This window comes from Scyliorhinus torazame, chromosome 5 (assembly GCF_047496885.1).
Source record: "Scyliorhinus torazame isolate Kashiwa2021f chromosome 5, sScyTor2.1, whole genome shotgun sequence".
Lineage (NCBI taxonomy): Eukaryota > Metazoa > Chordata > Chondrichthyes > Carcharhiniformes > Scyliorhinidae > Scyliorhinus > Scyliorhinus torazame.
This window is the reverse complement of record NC_092711.1, coordinates 324,137,287-324,157,367: the sequence shown is the minus strand read 5'-3', so window position 1 is coordinate 324,157,367 and position 20,081 is coordinate 324,137,287.

Sequence of the window (20,081 nt, the reverse complement as noted above, 5' to 3'; positions counted from 1 at the left end):
CATTCCGTCACAGCTAGCAGCGTAACATTCAGTCACAGCCAGCAGCGTATCATTCAGTCACAGCCAGCAGCCTATCATTCAGTCACAGCCAGCAGTGTATCATTCAGTCACAGCCAGCAGCGTATCATTCAGTCATAGCCAGCAGTGTATCATTCAGTCACAAGCAGCAGCGTATCATTCAGTCACAACCAGCAGCGTATCATTCAGTCACAACCAGGAGCGTATCATTCAGTCACAACCAGCAGCGTATCATTCAGTCACAGCCAGCAGCGCATCATTCAGTCACAACCAGCAGTGTATCATTCAGTCACAGCCAGCAGCGTATCATTCAGTCACAGCCAGCAGTGTATCATTCAGTCACAGCCAGCAGCGTATCATTCAGTCACAACCAGCAGCGTATCATTCAGTCACAACCAGCAGCGTAACATTCAGTCACAGCCAGCAGCGTATCATTCAGTCACAACCAGCAGCGTATCATTCAGTCACAGCCAGCAGTGTATCATTCAGTCACAGCCAGCAGCGTATCATTCAGTCACAGCCAGCAGCGTATCATTCAGTCACAGCCAGCAGCGTATCATTCAGTCACAGCCAGCAGCGTATCATTCAGTCACAGCCAGCAGCGTATCATTCAGTCACAGCCAGCAGTGTATCATTCAGTCACAGCCAGCAGCGTATCATTCAGTCACAACCAGCAGCGTAACATTCAGTCACAGCCAGCAGCGTATCATTCAGTCACAGCCAGCAGTGTATCATTCAGTCACAGCCAGCAGCGTAACATTCAGTCACAGCCAGCAGTGTATCATTCAGTCACAACCAGCATTGTATCATTCAGTCACAACCAGCAGTGTATCATTCAGTCACAGCCAGCAGTGTATCATTCAGTCACAGCCAGCAGCGTAACATTCAGTCACAGCCAGCAGCGTATCATTCAGTCACAGCCAGCAGCGTATCATTCAGTCACAACCAGCAGCGTATCATTCAGTCACAACCAGCAGCGTATCATTCAGTCACAACCAGCTGCGTACCATTCAGTCACAGCCAGCAGCGTATCATTCAGTCACAGCCAGCAGCGTATCATTCAGTCACAGCCAGCAGTGTATCATTCAGTCACAGCCAGCAGCGTATCATTCAGTCACAGCCAGCAGCGTAACATTCAGTCACAGCCAACAGCGTATCATTCAGTCACAGCCAGCAGCGTATCATTCAGTCACAGCCAGCAGCGTATCATTCAGTCACAACCAGCAGCGTATCATTCAGTCACAGCCAGCAGCGTATCATTCAGTCACAGCCAGCAGCGTATCATTCAGTCACAGCCAGCAGTGTATCATTCAGTCACAACCAGCAGCGTATCATTCAGTCACAGCCAGCAGCGTAACCAGCAGCGTATCATTCAGTCACAGCCAGCAGCGTATCATTCAGTCACAACCAGCAGCGTATCATTCAGTCACAGCCAGCAGCGTAACCAGCAGCGTATCATTCAGTCACAGCCAGCAGCGTATCATTCAGTCACAACCAGCAGCGTATCATTCAGTCACAGCCAGCAGCGTAACCAGCAGCGTATCATTCAGTCACAGCCAGCAGCGTATCATTCAGTCACAGCCAGCAGCGTATCATTCAGTCACAGCCAGCAGTGTATCATTCAGTCACAGCCAGCAGCGTATCATTCAGTCACAGCCAGCAGTGTATCATTCAGTCACCACCAGCAGCGTATCATTCAGTCACAACCAGCAGCGTAACATTCAGTCACAGCCAGCAGCGTATCATTCAGTCACAACCAGCAGCGTATCATTCAGTCACAGCCAGCAGCGTATCATTCAATCACAGCCAGCAGCGTATCATTCAGTCACAGCCAGCAGCGTATCATTCAGTCACAACCAGCAGCGTATCATTCAGTCACAGCCAGCAGCGTATCATTCAGTCACAGCCAGCAGCGTATCATTCAGTCACAGCCAGCAGCGTATCATTCAGTCACAGCCAGCAGCGTATCATTCAGTCACAGCCAGCAGCGTAACATTCAGTCACAGCCAGCAGCGTATCATTCAGTCACAGCCAACAGCGTATCATTCAGTCACAGCCAGCAGCGTATCATTCAGTCACAGCCAGCAGCGTATCATTCAGTCACAGCCAGCAGCGTATCATTCAGTCACAGCCAGCAGTGTATCATTCAGCCAAAGCCAGCAGCGTATCATTCAGTCACAACCAGCAGCGTATCATTCAGTCACAGCCAGCAGCGTATCATTCAGTCACAACCTGCAGCGTAACATTCAGTCACAGCCAGCAGCGTATCATTCAGTCACAGCCAGCAGCGTATCATTCAGTCACAACCAGCAGCGTATCATTCAGTCACAGCCAGCAGCGTATCATTCAGTCACAGCCAGCAGCGTAACCACCAGCATCATTCAGTCACAGCCAGCAGCGTATCATTCAGTCACATCCAGCAGCGTATCATTCAGTCATAGCCAGCAGCGTACCATTCAGTCACAGCCAGCAGCGTATCATTCAGTCACAACCAGCAGCGTATCATTCAGTCACAACCAGCAGCGTATCATTCAGTCACAGCCAGCAGCGTATCATTAAGTCACAGCCAGCAGTGTATCATTCAGTCACAGCCAGCAGCGTATCATTCAGTCACAGCCAGCAGTGTATCATTCAGTCACAGCCAGCAGCGTATCATTCAGTCACAGCCAGCAGTGTATCATTCAGTCACAAGCAGCAGCGTATCATTCAGTCACAACCAGCAGCGTATCATTCAGTCACAGCCAGCAGCGTAACATTCAGTCACAGCCAGCAGCGTATCATTCAGTCACAGCCAGCAGCGTGTCATTCAGTCACAACCAACAGTGTATCATTCAGTCACAGCCAGCAGCGTAACATTCAGTCACAGCCAGCAGCGTATCATTCAGTCACAGCCAGCAGCGTAACATTCAGTCACAGCCAGCAGCGTATCATTCAGTCACAGCCAGCAGTGTATCATTCAGTCACAGCCAGCATTGTATCATTCAGTCACAACCAGCAGTGTATCATTCAGTCACAGCCAGCAGTGTATCATTCAGTCACAGCCAGCAGCGTATCATTCAGTCACAGCCAGCAGCGTATCATTCAGTCACAGCCAGCAGTGTATCATTCAGTCACAGCCAGCAGCGTAACATTCAGTCACAGCCAGCAGCGTATCATTCAGTCACAGCCAGCAGCGTATCATTCAGTCACAGCCAGCAGTGTATCATTCAGTCACAGCCAGCAGCGTAACATTCAGTCACAGGCAGCAGCGTATCATTCAGTCACAGCCAGCAGCGTAACATTCAGTTACAGCCAGCAGCGTTTCATTCAGTTACAGCCAGCAGCGTTTCATTCAGTCACAGCCAGCAGCGTAACATTCCGTCACAGCTAGCAGCGTAACATTCAGTCACAGCCAGCAGCGTATCATTCAGTCACAGCCAGCAGCCTATCATTCAGTCACAGCCAGCAGTGTATCATTCAGTCACAGCCAGCAGCGTATCATTCAGTCATAGCCAGCAGTGTATCATTCAGTCACAAGCAGCAGCGTATCATTCAGTCACAACCAGCAGCGTATCATTCAGTCACAACCAGGAGCGTATCATTCAGTCACAACCAGCAGCGTATCATTCAGTCACAGCCAGCAGCGTATCATTCAGTCACAACCAGCAGCGTAACATTCAGTCACAGCCAGCAGCGTATCATTCAGTCACAGCCAGCAGTGTATCATTCAGTCACAGCCAGCAGCGTAACATTCAGTCACAGCCAGCAGTGTATCATTCAGTCACAACCAGCAGTGTATCATTCAGTCACAACCAGCAGTGTATCATTCAGTCACAGCCAGCAGTGTATCATTCAGTCACAGCCAGCAGCGTAACATTCAGTCACAGCCAGCAGCGTATCATTCAGTCACAGCCAGCAGCGTATCATTCAGTCACAACCAGCAGCGTATCATTCAGTCACAACCAGCAGCGTATCATTCAGTCACAACCAGCAGCGTACCATTCAGTCACAGCCAGCAGCGTATCATTCAGTCACAGCCAGCAGCGTATCATTCAGTCACAGCCAGCAGTGTATCATTCAGTCACAGCCAGCAGCGTATCATTCAGTCACAGCCAGCAGCGTAACATTCAGTCACAGCCAACAGCGTATCATTCAGTCACAGCCAGCAGCGTATCATTCAGTCACAGCCAGCAGCGTATCATTCAGTCACAACCAGCAGCGTATCATTCAGTCACAGCCAGCAGCGTATCATTCAGTCACAGCCAGCAGCGTATCATTCAGTCACAGCCAGCAGTGTATCATTCAGTCACAAACAGCAGCGTATCATTCAGTCACAGCCAGCAGCGTAACCAGCAGCGTATCATTCAGTCACAGCCAGCAGCGTATCATTCAGTCACAACCAGCAGCGTATCATTCAGTCACAGCCAGCAGCGTAACCAGCAGCGTATCATTCAGTCACAGCCAGCAGCGTATCATTCAGTCACAACCAGCAGCGTATCATTCAGTCACAGCCAGCAGCGTAACCAGCAGCGTATCATTCAGTCACAGCCAGCAGCGTATCATTCAGTCACAGCCAGCAGCGTATCATTCAGTCACAGCCAGCAGTGTATCATTCAGTCACAGCCAGCAGCGTATCATTCAGTCACAGCCAGCAGTGTATCATTCAGTCACCACCAGCAGCGTATCATTCAGTCACAACCAGCAGCGTAACATTCAGTCACAGCCAGCAGCGTATCATTCAGTCACAACCAGCAGCGTATCATTCAGTCACAGCCAGCAGCGTATCATTCAATCACAGCCAGCAGCGTATCATTCAGTCACAGCCAGCAGCGTATCATTCAGTCACAACCAGCAGCGTATCATTCAGTCACAGCCAGCAGCGTATCATTCAGTCACAGCCAGCAGCGTATCATTCAGTCACAGCCAGCAGCGTATCATTCAGTCACAGCCAGCAGCGTATCATTCAGTCACAGCCAGCAGCGTAACATTCAGTCACAGCCAGCAGCGTATCATTCAGTCACAGCCAACAGCGTATCATTCAGTCACAGCCAGCAGCGTATCATTCAGTCACAGCCAGCAGCGTATCATTCAGTCACAGCCAGCAGCGTATCATTCAGTCACAGCCAGCAGTGTATCATTCAGTCACATCCAGCAGCGCATCATTCAGTCACAGCCAGCAGCGAATCATTCAGTCACAGCCAGCAGCGTATCATTCAGTCACATCCAGCAGCGTATCATTCAGTCATAGCCAGCAGCGTACCATTCAGACACAGCCAGCAGCGTATCATTCAGTCACAACCAGCAGCGTATCATTCAGTCACAACCAGCAGCGTATCATTCAGTCACAGCCAGCAGCGTATCATTCAGTCACAGCCAGCAGTGTATCATTCAGTCACAGCCAGCAGCGTATCATTCAGTCACAGCCAGCAGTGTATCATTCAGTCACAGCCAGCAGCGTATCATTCAGTCACAGCCAGCAGTGTATCATTCAGTCACAAGCAGCAGCGTATCATTCAGTCACAACCAGCAGCGTATCATTCAGTCACAGCCAGCAGCGTAACATTCAGTCACAGCCAGCAGCGTATCATTCAGTCACAGCCAGCAGCGTGTCATTCAGTCACAACCAACAGTGTATCATTCAGTCACAGCCAGCAGCGTAACATTCAGTCACAGCCAGCAGCGTATCATTCAGTCACAGCCAGCAGCGTAACATTCAGTCACAGCCAGCAGCGTATCATTCAGTCACAGCCAGCAGTGTATCATTCAGTCACAGCCAGCAGTGTATCATTCAGTCACAACCAGCAGTGTATCATTCAGTCACAGCCAGCAGTGTATCATTCAGTCACAGCCAGCAGCGTATCATTCAGTCACAGCCAGCAGCGTATCATTCAGTCACAGCCAGCAGAGTATCATTCAGTCACAGCCAGCAGCGTAACATTCAGTCACAGCCAGCAGCGTATCATTCAGTCACAGCCAGCAGCGTATCATTCAGTCACAGCCAGCAGCGTATCATTCAGTCACAGCCAGCAGCGTAACATTCAGTCACAGCCAGCAGCGTATCATTCAGTCACAGCCAGCAGCGTGTCATTCAGTCACAACCAACAGTGTATCATTCAGTCACAGCCAGCAGCGTAACATTCAGTCACAGCCAGCAGCGTATCATTCAGTCACAGCCAGCAGCGTAACATTCAGTCACAGCCAGCAGCGTATCATTCAGTCACAGCCAGCAGTGTATCATTCAGTCACAGCCAGCATTGTATCATTCAGTCACAACCAGCAGTGTATCATTCAGTCACAGCCAGCAGTGTATCATTCAGTCACAGCCAGCAGCGTATCATTCAGTCACAGCCAGCAGCGTATCATTCAGTCACAGCCAGCAGTGTATCATTCAGTCACAGCCAGCAGCGTAACATTCAGTCACAGCCAGCAGCGTATCATTCAGTCACAGCCAGCAGCGTATCATTCAGTCACAGCCAGCAGTGTATCATTCAGTCACAGCCAGCAGCGTAACATTCAGTCACAGGCAGCAGCGTATCATTCAGTCACAGCCAGCAGCGTAACATTCAGTTACAGCCAGCAGCGTTTCATTCAGTTACAGCCAGCAGCGTTTCATTCAGTCACAGCCAGCAGCGTAACATTCCGTCACAGCCAGCAGCGTAACATTCAGTCACAGCCAGCAGCGTATCATTCAGTCACAGCCAGCAGCCTATCATTCAGTCACAGCCAGCAGTGTATCATTCAGTCACAGCCAGCAGCGTATCATTCAGTCATAGCCAGCAGTGTATCATTCAGTCACAAGCAGCAGCGTATCATTCAGTCACAACCAGCAGCGTATCATTCAGTCACAACCAGGAGCGTATCATTCAGTCACAGCCAGCAGCGTATCATTCAGTCACAACCAGCAGTGTATCATTCAGTCACAGCCAGCAGCGTATCATTCAGTCACAGCCAGCAGTGTATCATTCAGTCACAGCCAGCAGCGTATTATTCAGTCACAACCAGCAGCGTATCATTCAGTCACAACCAGCAGCGTAACATTCAGTCACAGCCAGCAGCGTATCATTCAGTCACAACCAGCAGCGTATCATTCAGTCACAGCCAGCAGTGTATCATTCAGTCACAGCCAGCAGCGTATCATTCAGTCACAGCCAGCAGCGTATCATTCAGTCACAGCCAGCAGCGTATCATTCAGTCACAGCCAGCAGCGTATCATTCAGTCACAGCCAGCAGCGTATCATTCAGTCACAGCCAGCAGTGTATCATTCAGTCACAGCCAGCAGCGTATCATTCAGTCACAACCAGCAGCGTAACATTCAGTCACAGCCAGCAGCGTATCATTCAGTCACAGCCAGCAGTGTATCATTCAGTCACAGCCAGCAGCGTAACATTCAGTCACAGCCAGCAGTGTATCATTCAGTCACAACCAGCAGTGTATCATTCAGTCACAACCAGCAGTGTATCATTCAGTCACAGCCAGCAGTGTATCATTCAGTCACAGCCAGCAGCGTAACATTCAGTCACAGCCAGCAGCGTATCATTCAGTCACAGCCAGCAGCGTATCATTCAGTCAAAACCAGCAGCGTATCATTCAGTCACAACCAGCAGCGTATCATTCAGTCACAACCAGCAGCGTACCATTCAGTCACAGCCAGCAGCGTATCATTCAGTCACAGCCAGCAGCGTATCATTCAGTCACAGCCAGCAGTGTATCATTCAGTCACAGCCAGCAGCGTATCATTCAGTCACAGCCAGCAGCGTAACATTCAGTCACAGCCAACAGCGTATCATTCAGTCACAGCCAGCAGCGTATCATTCAGTCACAGCCAGCAGCGTATCATTCAGTCACAACCAGCAGCGTATCATTCAGTCACAGCCAGCAGCGTATCATTCAGTCACAGCCAGCAGCGTATCATTCAGTCACAGCCAGCAGTGTATCATTCAGTCACAACCAGCAGCGTATCATTCAGTCACAGCCAGCAGCGTAACCAGCAGCGTATCATTCAGTCACAGCCAGCAGCGTATCATTCAGTCACAACCAGCAGCGTATCATTCAGTCACAGCCAGCAGCGTAACCAGCAGCGTATCATTCAGTCACAGCCAGCAGCGTAACATTCAGTCACAGCCAACAGCGTATCATTCAGTCACAGCCAGCAGCGTATCATTCAGTCACAGCCAGCAGCGTGTCATTCAGTCACAACCAACAGTGTATCATTCAGTCACAGCCAGCAGCGTAACATTCAGTCACAGCCAGCAGCGTATCATTCAGTCACAGCCAGCAGCGTAACATTCAGTCACAGCCAGCAGCGTATCATTCAGTCACAGCCAGCAGTGTATCATTAAGTCACAGCCAGCATTGTATCATTCAGTCACAACCAGCAGCGTATCATTCAGTCACAGCCAGCAGCGTATCATTCAGTCACAGCCAGCAGCGTATCATTCAGTCACAGCCAGCAGTGTATCATTCAGTCACAACCAGCAGCGTATCATTCAGTCACAGCCAGCAGCGTAACCAGCAGCGTATCATTCAGTCACAGCCAGCAGCGTATCATTCAGTCACAACCAGCAGCGTATCATTCAGTCACAGCCAGCAGCGTAACCAGCAGCGTATCATTCAGTCACAGCCAGCAGCGTAACATTCAGTCACAGCCAACAGCGTATCATTCAGTCACAGCCAGCAGCGTATCATTCAGTCACAGCCAGCAGCGTGTCATTCAGTCACAACCAACAGTGTATCATTCAGTCACAGCCAGCAGCGTAACATTCAGTCACAGCCAGCAGCGTATCATTCAGTCACAGCCAGCAGCGTAACATTCAGTCACAGCCAGCAGCGTATCATTCAGTCACAGCCAGCAGTGTATCATTAAGTCACAGCCAGCATTGTATCATTCAGTCACAACCAGCAGTGTATCATTCAGTCACAGCCAGCAGTGTATCATTCAGTCACAGCCAGCAGCGTATCATTCAGTCACAGCCAGCAGCGTATCATTCAGTCACAGCCAGCAGTGTATCATTCAGTCACAGCCAGCAGCGTAACATTCAGTCACAGCCAGCAGCGTATCATTCAGTCACAGCCAGCAGCGTATCATTCAGTCACAGCCAGCAGTGTATCATTCAGTCACAGCCAGCAGCGTAACATTCAGTCACAGGCAGCAGCGTATCATTCAGTCACAGCCAGCAGCGTAACATTCAGTTACAGCCAGCAGCGTTTCATTCAGTTACAGCCAGCAGCGTTTCATTCAGTCACAGCCAGCAGCGTAACATTCCGTCACAGCCAGCAGCGTAACATTCAGTCACAGCCAGCAGCGTATCATTCAGTCACAGCCAGCAGCCTATCATTCAGTCACAGCCAGCAGTGTATCATTCAGTCACAGCCAGCAGCGTATCATTCAGTCATAGCCAGCAGTGTATCATTCAGTCACAAGCAGCAGCGTATCATTCAGTCACAACCAGCAGCGTATCATTCAGTCACAACCAGGAGCGTATCATTCAGTCACAACCAGCAGCGTATCATTCAGTCACAGCCAGCAGCGTATCATTCAGTCACAACCAGCAGTGTATCATTCAGTCACAGCCAGCAGCGTATCATTCAGTCACAGCCAGCAGTGTATCATTCAGTCACAGCCAGCAGCGTATCATTCAGTCACAACCAGCAGCGTATCATTCAGTCACAACCAGCAGCGTAACATTCAGTCACAGCCAGCAGCGTATCATTCAGTCACAACCAGCAGCGTATCATTCAGTCACAGCCAGCAGTGTATCATTCAGTCACAGCCAGCAGCGTATCATTCAGTCACAGCCAGCAGCGTATCATTCAGTCACAGCCAGCAGCGTATCATTCAGTCACAGCCAGCAGCGTATCATTCAGTCACAGCCAGCAGCGTATCATTCAGTCACAGCCAGCAGTGTATCATTCAGTCACAGCCAGCAGCGTATCATTCAGTCACAACCAGCAGCGTAACATTCAGTCACAGCCAGCAGCGTATCATTCAGTCACAGCCAGCAGTGTATCATTCAGTCACAGCCAGCAGCGTAACATTCAGTCACAGCCAGCAGTGTATCATTCAGTCACAACCAGCAGTGTATCATTCAGTCACAACCAGCAGTGTATCATTCAGTCACAGCCAGCAGCGTAACATTCAGTCACAGCCAGCAGCGTATCATTCAGTCACAGCCAGCAGCGTAACATTCAGTCACAGCCAGCAGCGTATCATTCAGTCACAGCCAGCAGTGTATCATTCAGTCACAGCCAGCAGTGTATCATTCAGTCACAACCAGCAGTGTATCATTCAGTCACAGCCAGCAGTGTATCATTCAGTCACAGCCAGCAGCGTATCATTCAGTCACAGCCAGCAGCGTATCATTCAGTCACAGCCAGCAGAGTATCATTCAGTCACAGCCAGCAGCGTAACATTCAGTCACAGCCAGCAGCGTATCATTCAGTCACAGCCAGCAGCGTATCATTCAGTCACAGCCAGCAGCGTATCATTCAGTCACAGCCAGCAGCGTAACATTCAGTCACAGCCAGCAGCGTATCATTCAGTCACAGCCAGCAGCGTGTCATTCAGTCACAACCAACAGTGTATCATTCAGTCACAGCCAGCAGCGTAACATTCAGTCACAGCCAGCAGCGTATCATTCAGTCACAGCCAGCAGCGTAACATTCAGTCACAGCCAGCAGCGTATCATTCAGTCACAGCCAGCAGTGTATCATTCAGTCACAGCCAGCATTGTATCATTCAGTCACAACCAGCAGTGTATCATTCAGTCACAGCCAGCAGTGTATCATTCAGTCACAGCCAGCAGCGTATCATTCAGTCACAGCCAGCAGCGTATCATTCAGTCACAGCCAGCAGTGTATCATTCAGTCACAGCCAGCAGCGTAACATTCAGTCACAGCCAGCAGCGTATCATTCAGTCACAGCCAGCAGCGTATCATTCAGTCACAGCCAGCAGTGTATCATTCAGTCACAGCCAGCAGCGTAACATTCAGTCACAGGCAGCAGCGTATCATTCAGTCACAGCCAGCAGCGTAACATTCAGTTACAGCCAGCAGCGTTTCATTCAGTTACAGCCAGCAGCGTTTCATTCAGTCACAGCCAGCAGCGTAACATTCCGTCACAGCCAGCAGCGTAACATTCAGTCACAGCCAGCAGCGTATCATTCAGTCACAGCCAGCAGCCTATCATTCAGTCACAGCCAGCAGTGTATCATTCAGTCACAGCCAGCAGCGTATCATTCAGTCATAGCCAGCAGTGTATCATTCAGTCACAAGCAGCAGCGTATCATTCAGTCACAACCAGCAGCGTATCATTCAGTCACAACCAGGAGCGTATCATTCAGTCACAGCCAGCAGCGTATCATTCAGTCACAACCAGCAGTGTATCATTCAGTCACAGCCAGCAGCGTATCATTCAGTCACAGCCAGCAGTGTATCATTCAGTCACAGCCAGCAGCGTATTATTCAGTCACAACCAGCAGCGTATCATTCAGTCACAACCAGCAGCGTAACATTCAGTCACAGCCAGCAGCGTATCATTCAGTCACAACCAGCAGCGTATCATTCAGTCACAGCCAGCAGTGTATCATTCAGTCACAGCCAGCAGCGTATCATTCAGTCACAGCCAGCAGCGTATCATTCAGTCACAGCCAGCAGCGTATCATTCAGTCACAGCCAGCAGCGTATCATTCAGTCACAGCCAGCAGCGTATCATTCAGTCACAGCCAGCAGTGTATCATTCAGTCACAGCCAGCAGCGTATCATTCAGTCACAACCAGCAGCGTAACATTCAGTCACAGCCAGCAGCGTATCATTCAGTCACAGCCAGCAGTGTATCATTCAGTCACAGCCAGCAGCGTAACATTCAGTCACAGCCAGCAGTGTATCATTCAGTCACAACCAGCAGTGTATCATTCAGTCACAACCAGCAGTGTATCATTCAGTCACAGCCAGCAGTGTATCATTCAGTCACAGCCAGCAGCGTAACATTCAGTCACAGCCAGCAGCGTATCATTCAGTCACAGCCAGCAGCGTATCATTCAGTCAAAACCAGCAGCGTATCATTCAGTCACAACCAGCAGCGTATCATTCAGTCACAACCAGCAGCGTACCATTCAGTCACAGCCAGCAGCGTATCATTCAGTCACAGCCAGCAGCGTATCATTCAGTCACAGCCAGCAGTGTATCATTCAGTCACAGCCAGCAGCGTATCATTCAGTCACAGCCAGCAGCGTAACATTCAGTCACAGCCAACAGCGTATCATTCAGTCACAGCCAGCAGCGTATCATTCAGTCACAGCCAGCAGCGTATCATTCAGTCACAACCAGCAGCGTATCATTCAGTCACAGCCAGCAGCGTATCATTCAGTCACAGCCAGCAGCGTATCATTCAGTCACAGCCAGCAGTGTATCATTCAGTCACAACCAGCAGCGTATCATTCAGTCACAGCCAGCAGCGTAACCAGCAGCGTATCATTCAGTCACAGCCAGCAGCGTATCATTCAGTCACAACCAGCAGCGTATCATTCAGTCACAGCCAGCAGCGTAACCAGCAGCGTATCATTCAGTCACAGCCAGCAGCGTAACATTCAGTCACAGCCAACAGCGTATCATTCAGTCACAGCCAGCAGCGTATCATTCAGTCACAGCCAGCAGCGTGTCATTCAGTCACAACCAACAGTGTATCATTCAGTCACAGCCAGCAGCGTAACATTCAGTCACAGCCAGCAGCGTATCATTCAGTCACAGCCAGCAGCGTAACATTCAGTCACAGCCAGCAGCGTATCATTCAGTCACAGCCAGCAGTGTATCATTCAGTCACAGCCAGCATTGTATCATTCAGTCACAACCAGCAGTGTATCATTCAGTCACAGCCAGCAGTGTATCATTCAGTCACAGCCAGCAGCGTATCATTCAGTCACAGCCAGCAGCGTATCATTCAGTCACAGCCAGCAGTGTATCATTCAGTCACAGCCAGCAGCGTAACATTCAGTCACAGCCAGCAGCGTATCATTCAGTCACAGCCAGCAGCGTATCATTCAGTCACAGCCAGCAGTGTATCATTCAGTCACAGCCAGCAGCGTAACATTCAGTCACAGGCAGCAGCGTATCATTCAGTCACAGCCAGCAGCGTAACATTCAGTTACAGCCAGCAGCGTTTCATTCAGTTACAGCCAGCAGCGTTTCATTCAGTCACAGCCAGCAGCGTAACATTCCGTCACAGCCAGCAGCGTAACATTCAGTCACAGCCAGCAGCGTATCATTCAGTCACAGCCAGCAGCCTATCATTCAGTCACAGCCAGCAGTGTATCATTCAGTCACAGCCAGCAGCGTATCATTCAGTCATAGCCAGCAGTGTATCATTCAGTCACAAGCAGCAGCGTATCATTCAGTCACAACCAGCAGCGTATCATTCAGTCACAACCAGGAGCGTATCATTCAGTCACAACCAGCAGCGTATCATTCAGTCACAGCCAGCAGCGTATCATTCAGTCACAACCAGCAGTGTATCATTCAGTCACAGCCAGCAGCGTATCATTCAGTCACAGCCAGCAGTGTATCATTCAGTCACAGCCAGCAGCGTATCATTCAGTCACAACCAGCAGCGTATCATTCAGTCACAACCAGCAGCGTAACATTCAGTCACAGCCAGCAGCGTATCATTCAGTCACAACCAGCAGCGTATCATTCAGTCACAGCCAGCAGTGTATCATTCAGTCACAGCCAGCAGCGTATCATTCAGTCACAGCCAGCAGCGTATCATTCAGTCACAGCCAGCAGCGTATCATTCAGTCACAGCCAGCAGCGTATCATTCAGTCACAGCCAGCAGCGTATCATTCAGTCACAGCCAGCAGTGTATCATTCAGTCACAGCCAGCAGCGTATCATTCAGTCACAACCAGCAGCGTAACATTCAGTCACAGCCAGCAGCGTATCATTCAGTCACAGCCAGCAGTGTATCATTCAGTCACAGCCAGCAGCGTAACATTCAGTCACAGCCAGCAGTGTATCATTCAGTCACAACCAGCAGTGTATCATTCAGTCACAACCAGCAGTGTATCATTCAGTCACAGCCAGCAGTGTATCATTCAGTCACAGCCAGCAGCGTAACATTCAGTCACAGCCAGCAGCGTATCATTCAGTCACAGCCAGCAGCGTATCATTCAGTCAAAACCAGCAGCGTATCATTCAGTCACAACCAGCAGCGTATCATTCAGTCACAACCAGCAGCGTACCATTCAGTCACAGCCAGCAGCGTATCATTCAGTCACAGCCAGCAGCGTATCATTCAGTCACAGCCAGCAGTGTATCATTCAGTCACAGCCAGCAGCGTATCATTCAGTCACAGCCAGCAGCGTAACATTCAGTCACAGCCAACAGCGTATCATTCAGTCACAGCCAGCAGCGTATCATTCAGTCACAGCCAGCAGCATATCATTCAGTCACAACCAGCAGCGTATCATTCAGTCACAGCCAGCAGCGTATCATTCAGTCACAGCCAGCAGCGTATCATTCAGTCACAGCCAGCAGTGTATCATTCAGTCACAACCAGCAGCGTATCATTCAGTCACAGCCAGCAGCGTAACCAGCAGCGTATCATTCAGTCACAGCCAGCAGCGTATCATTCAGTCACAACCAGCAGCGTATCATTCAGTCACAGCCAGCAGCGTAACCAGCAGCGTATCATTCAGTCACAGCCAGCAGCGTATCATTCAGTCACAACCAGCAGCGTATCATTCAGTCACAGCCAGCAGCGTAACCAGCAGCGTATCATTCAGTCACAGCCAGCAGCGTATCATTCAGTCACAGCCAGCAGCGTATCATTCAATCACAGCCAGCAGTGTATCATTCAGTCACAGCCAGCAGCGTATCATTCAGTCACAGCCAGCAGTGTATCATTCAGTCACCACCAGCAGCGTATCATTCAGTCACAACCAGCAGCGTAACATTCAGTCACAGCCAGCAGCGTATCATTCAGTCACAACCAGCAGCGTATCATTCAGTCACAGCCAGCAGCGTATCATTCAATCACAGCCAGCAGCGTATCATTCAGTCACAGCCAGCAGCGTATCATTCAGTCACAACCAGCAGCGTATCATTCAGTCACAGCCAGCAGCGTATCATTCAGTCACAGCCAGCAGCGTATCATTCAGTCACAGCCAGCAGCGTATCATTCAGTCACAGCCAGCAGCGTATCATTCAGTCACAGCCAGCAGCGTAACATTCAGTCACAGCCAGCAGCGTATCATTCAGTCACAGCCAACAGCGTATCATTCAGTCACAGCCAGCAGCGTATCATTCAGTCACAGCCAGCAGCGTATCATTCAGTCACAGCCAGCAGCGTATCATTCAGTCACAGCCAGCAGTGTATCATTCAGTCACATCCAGCAGCGCATCGTTCAGTCACAGCCAGCAGCGAATCATTCAGTCACAGCCAGCAGCGTATCATTCAGTCACATCCAGCAGCGTATCATTCAGTCATAGCCAGCAGCGTACCATTCAGACACAGCCAGCAGCGTATCATTCAGTCACAACCAGCAGCGTATCATTCAGTCACAACCAGCAGCGTATCATTCAGTCACAGCCAGCAGCGTATCATTCAGTCACAGCCAGCAGTGTATCATTCAGTCACAGCCAGCAGCGTATCATTCAGTCACAGCCAGCAGTGTATCATTCAGTCACAGCCAGCAGCGTATCATTCAGTCACAGCCAGCAGTGTATCATTCAGTCACAAGCAGCAGCGTATCATTCAGTCACAACCAGCAGCGTATCATTCAGTCACAGCCAGCAGCGTAACATTCAGTCACAGCCAGCAGCGTATCATTCAGTCACAGCCAGCAGCGTGTCATTCAGTCACAACCAACAGTGTATCATTCAGTCACAGTCAGCAGCGTAACATTCAGTCACAGCCAGCAGCGTATCATTCAGTCACAGCCAGCAGCGTAACATTCAGTCACAGCCAGCAGCGTATCATTCAGTCACAGCCAGCAGTGTATCATTCAGTCACAGCCAGCAGTGTATCATTCAGTCACAACCAGCAGTGTATCATTCAGTCACAGCCAGCAGTGTATCATTCAGTCACAGCCAGCAGCGTATCATTCAGTCACAGCCAGCAGCGTATCATTCAGTCACAGCCAGCAGAGTATCATTCAGTCACAGCCAGCAGCGTAACATTCAGTCACAGCCAGCAGCGTATCATTCAGTCACAGCCAGCAGCGTATCATTCAGTCACAGCCAGCAGCGTATCATTCAGTCACAGCCAGCAGCGTAACATTCAGTCACAGCCAGCAGCGTATCATTCAGTCACAGCCAGCAGCGTAACATTCAGTTACAGCCAACAGCGTTTCATTCAGTCACAGCCAGCAGCGTAACATTCCGTCACAGCCAGCAGCGTAACATTCAGTCACAGCCAGCAGCGTATCATTCAGTCACAGCCAGCAGCCTATCATTCAGTCACAGCCAGCAGTGTATCATTCAGTCACAGCCAGCAGCGTATCATTCAGTCATAGCCAGCAGTGTATCATTCAGTCACAAGCAGCAGCGTATCATTCAGTCACAACCAGCAGCGTATCATTCAGTCACAACCAGGAGCGTATCATTCAGTCACAACCAGCAGCGTATCTTTCAGTCACAGCCAGCAGCGTATCATTCAGTCACAACCAGCAGTGTATCATTCAGTCACAGCCAGCAGCGTATCATTCAGTCACAGCCAGTAGTGTATCATTCAGTCACAGCCAGCAGCGTATCATTCAGTCACAACCAGCAGCGTATCATTCAGTCACAACCAGCAGCGTAACATTCAGTCACAGCCAGCAGCGTATCATTCAGTCACAACCAGCAGCGTATCATTCAGTCACAGCCAGCAGCGTATCATTCAGTCACAGCCAGCAGCGTATCATTCAGTCACAGCCAGCAGCGTATCATTCAGTCACAGCCAGCAGCGTATCATTCAGTCACAGCCAGCAGCGTATCATTCAGTCACAGCCAGCAGCGTATCATTCAGTCACAGCCAGCAGAGTATCATTCAGTCACCGCCAGCAGCGTATCATTCAGTCACAACCAGCAGCGTAACATTCAGTCACAGCCAGCAGCGTATCATTCAGTCACAGCCAGCAGTGTATCATTCAGTCACAGCCAGCAGCGTAACATTCAGTCACAGCCAGCAGTGTTTCATTCAGTCACAACCAGCAGTGTATCATTCAGTCACAACCAGCAGTGTATCATTCAGTCACAGCCAGCAGTGTATCATTCAGTCACAGCCAGCAGCGTAACATTCAGTCACAGCCAGCAGCGTATCATTCAGTCACAGCCAGCAGCGTATCATTCAGTCACAACCAGCAGCGTATCATTCAGTCACAACCAGCAGCGTATCATTCAGTCACAACCAGCAGCGTACCATTCAGTCACAGCCAGCAGCGTATCATTCAGTCACAGCCAGCAGCGTATCATTCAGTCACAGCCAGCAGTGTATCATTCAGTCACAGCCAGCAGCGTATCATTCAGTCACAGCCAGCAGCGTAACATTCAGTCACAGCCAACAGCGTATCATTCTGTCACAGCCAGCAGCGTATCATTCAGTCACAGCCAGCAGCGTATCATTCAGTCACAGCCAGCAGCGTATCATTCAGTCACAGCCAGCAGCGTATCATTCAGTCACAGCCAGCAGTGTATCATTCAGTCACAACCAGCAGCGTATCATTCAGTCACAGCCAGCAGCGTAACCAGCAGCGTATCATTCAGTCACAGCCAGCAGCATATCATTCAGTCACAACCAGCAGCGTATCATTCAGTCACAGCCAGCAGCGTAACCAGCAGCGTATCATTCAGTCACAGCCAGCAGCGTATCATTCAGTCACAACCAGCAGCGTATCATTCAGTCACAGCCAGCAGCGTAACCAGCAGCGTATCATTCAGTCACAGCCAGCAGCGTATCATTCAGTCACAGCCAGCAGCGTATCATTCAGTCACAGCCAGCAGTGTATCATTCAGTCACAGCCAGCAGCGTATCATTCAGTCACAGCCAGCAGTGTATCATTCAGTCACAACCAGCAGCATATCATTCAGTCACAACCAGCAGCGTAACATTCAGTCACAGCCAGCAGCGTATCATTCAGTCACAACCAGCAGCGTATCATTCAGTCACAGCCAGCAGCGTATCATTCAATCACAGCCAGCAGCGTATCATTCAGTCACAGCCAGCAGCGTATCATTCAGTCACAACCAGCAGCGTATCATTCAGTCACAGCCAGCAGCGTATCATTCAGTCACAGCCAGCAGCGTATCATTCAGTCACAGCCAGCAGCGTATCATTCAGTCACAGCCAGCAGCGTATCATTCAGTCACAGCCAGCAGCGTATCATTCAGTCACAGCCAGCAGCGTAACATTCAGTCACAGCCAGCAGCGTATCATTCAGTCACAGCCAGCAGCGTATCATTCAGTCACAGATAGCAGCGTATCATTCAGTCACAGCCAGCAGCGTATCATTCAGTCACAACCAGCAGCGTAACATTCAGTCACAGATAGCAGCGTATCATTCAGTCACAGATGGCAGCGTATCATTCAGTCACAGCCAGCAGTGTATCATTCAGTCACAGCCAGCAGCGTATCATTCAGTCACAACCAGCAGCGTATCATTCAGTCACAGCCAGCAGCGTATCATTCAGTCATGGCCAGCAGCGTATCATTCAGTCACAGCCAGCAGTGTATCATTCAGTCACAGCCAGCAGCGTATCATTCAGTCACAACCAGAAGCATATCATTCAGTCACAGCCAGCAGCGTATCATTCAGTCACAGCCAGCAGCGTATCATTCAGTCACAACCAGCAGCGTATCATTCAGTCACAGCCAGCAGCGTTTCATTCAGTCACAGCCAGCAGCGTATCATTCAGTCACAGCCAGCAGTGTATCATTCAGTCACAGCCAGCAGTGTATCATTCAGTCACAGCCAGCAGCGTATCATTCAGTCACAGCCAGCAGCGTATCATTCAGTCACAACCAGCAGCGTATCATTCAGCCACAGCCAGCAGCGTATCATTCAGTCACAACCAGCAGCGTATCATTCAGTCACAGCCAGCAGCGTATCATTCAGTCACAACCAGCAGCGTAACATTCAGTCACAGATAGCAGCGTATCATTCAGTCACAGATAGCAGCGTATCATTCAGTCACAGCCAGCAGCGTATCATTCAGTCACAACCAGCAGCGTATCATTCAGTCACAGCCAGCAGTGGACCATTCAGTCACAGCCAGCAGCGTATCATTCAGTCACAGCCAGCAGCGTATCATTCAGCCACAGCCAGCAGCGTATCATTCAGTCACAGCCAGCAGCGTATCATTCAGTCACAGCCAGCAGCGTATCATTCAGTCACAGCCAGCAGCGTATCATTCAGTCACAACCAGCAGCATATCATTCAGTCACAGCCAGCAGCGTATCATTCAGTCACAGCCAGCAGCGTATCATTCAGTCACAGCCAGCAGCGTATCATTCAGTCACAGCCCGCAGCGTATCATTCAGTCACAGCCAGCAGCGTATCATTCAGTCACAACCAGCAGCGTATCATTCAGTCACAACCAGCAGCGTATCATTCAGTCACAGCCAGCAGCGTATCATTCGTTCACAACCAGCAGCGTATCATTCAGTCACAGCCAGCAGCGTAACATTCAGTCACAGCCAGCAGCGTATCATTCAGTCACAACCAGCAGCGTATCATTCAGCCACAGCCAGCAGCGTATCATTCAGTCACAACCAGCAGCGTATCATTCAGTCACAGCCAGCAGCGTATCATTCAGTCACAACCAGCAGCGTAACATTCAGTCACAGCCAGCAGCGTTCATTCAGTCACAACCAGCAGCGTATCATTCAGTCACAGCCAGCAGCGTATCATTCAGTCACAGCCAGCAGCGTATCTTTCAGTCACAGCCAGCAGCGTATCATTCAGCCACAGCCAGCAGCGTATCATTCAGTCACAGCCAGCAGCGTATCATTCAGTCACAGCCAGCAGCGTATCATTCAGTCACAGCCACCAGCGTATCATTCAGTCACAGCCAGCAGCATATCATTCAGTCACAGCCAGCAGCGTATCATTCA